Source organism: Somniosus microcephalus, chromosome 4 (genome assembly GCF_052327205.1).
Source record: "Somniosus microcephalus isolate GS21.2 chromosome 4, FLI_Smic_1.0, whole genome shotgun sequence".
Lineage (NCBI taxonomy): Eukaryota > Metazoa > Chordata > Chondrichthyes > Squaliformes > Somniosidae > Somniosus > Somniosus microcephalus.
The window spans coordinates 123139202-123140809 of record NC_140990.1 but is presented as its reverse complement, the minus strand read 5'-3'; the positions used below and the strand labels follow the sequence as shown (position 1 = coordinate 123140809).

Sequence of the window (1608 nt, the reverse complement as noted above, 5' to 3'; positions counted from 1 at the left end):
GAGTTAGAAAGGAGAAAAGGCCCAAAAATGGAAAGTTGGTAACAGGACATCAATTAGTCTCCTCTTATCTTGGAGACATCAAATATCGACACACTGTGTTATTTGAAATATCAAAATATTAAACTCCAGCCCAGTTACAGGGGTTATTATCAGCAGCAGAAACAAACTCCAACTGTCAGAATGAACATGATTCACTCCTGGATGTAATTAACAGCAGCAAAAAGAACAGAATCAAACCCTTGCAGTCACTTGTGAATTCGCTGGTGTCTCAGCAGGGTGGCTGACTGAGTGAATCCTTTCCCACACTCAGAGCAGATGAACGGTCTCTCCCCAGTGTGAACATGCTGGTGTCTCAACAGGCAGGATGACTGAGTGAATCCCTTCCCACACACTGAGCAGGTGAACGTCTTCTCCCTGGTGTGAACTCGCTGCTGAGGTAGAAGGTGGGATGAACAAGTGAATCCCTTCCCACACACCGAGCAGGTGAACGGTCTCTCCCCAGTGTGAATTTGCTGGTGAGTTACAAGGTGGGATGACTGAGTGAATCCCTTCCCACACACGGAGCAGGTGAATGGTCTCTCCCCAGTGTGAACTCGCTGGTATGCCAGAAGGTCAGATGACAAAGTGAATCCCTTCCCACACATGGAGCAAGTGAACAGCCTCTCCCCAATGTGAACTCGCTGGTGTGTCAGCAGGCTGAATGACTGAGTGAATCCCTTCCCACATTCGGAGCAGGTGAACGGTCTCTCCACTGTGTGAACTCACTGGTGTGTCAGAAGGTCGGATGAAAAAATGAATCCCTTCCCATACACGGAGCAGGTGAACAACTTCTCCCCAATGTGAACTCGCTGGTGTATCAGCAGGTTGAATGACTGAATGAATCCCTTCCTACACAGGTGAACGGTTTCTCCCCAGTGTGAACTTGCTGATGTGTCAGCAGGTGGGATGACAGAGTGAATCCCTTCCCACACTCAGAGCAGGTGAACGGTCTCTCCCCGGTGTGATTGCGCCAATGAATTTCCAGCTCAGGTGGGGAACTGAATCCCTTCCCACAGTCCCCACATTTCCACGGTTTCTCCGTGGTGCGGGTGTCCTTGTGTACCTCCAGGTTGGACGATCAGTTGAAGCCTCGTCACACACAGAACACGTGTACTGTTTCTCCCTGCTGTGAATGGTGCGATGTTTTTTCAGGCTGTGTAACTGGTTAAAGCTCTTTCCACAGTCAGTGCACTGGAACACTCTCACTCGGGTGTGTGTGTCTCGGTGCTTTTCCAGTCACACTGCTGTCTGAAATATTTTCCCACAGACCGAACAGACAAACATTTCTCCTTCCACATTCAAAGGTCGATGATATTCGGGCCCTGAGGAATCGAATGGCTCGGTCAGATCTTGACGTGATGGTTGGTTTGAGCTTTCCACCTGCAAATCCTCCCTTTCTAATACCCTGTAAAAGGAGTTTACAAAACGCATCACTGTAAGTACAGGACAGAAATTCAGAACCGACAATTCTAGTTTCTGAACATTATTTCCTCTCTTGTTCCTCCAAAGCTGTAAATCCCCGTCCTGCACATTGGATTTTAGCCCAGGAAGGAGGGACAAACACATCGC

General features: G+C 48.6%; 1 pseudogene; it reads right to left on the bottom strand.

The window, feature by feature from the left end:
* Window positions 1-245: 245 nt before the first annotated feature.
* Window positions 246-1323, bottom strand: LOC147119736 (uncharacterized; annotated as a pseudogene).
* Window positions 1324-1608: the final 285 nt, after the last annotated feature.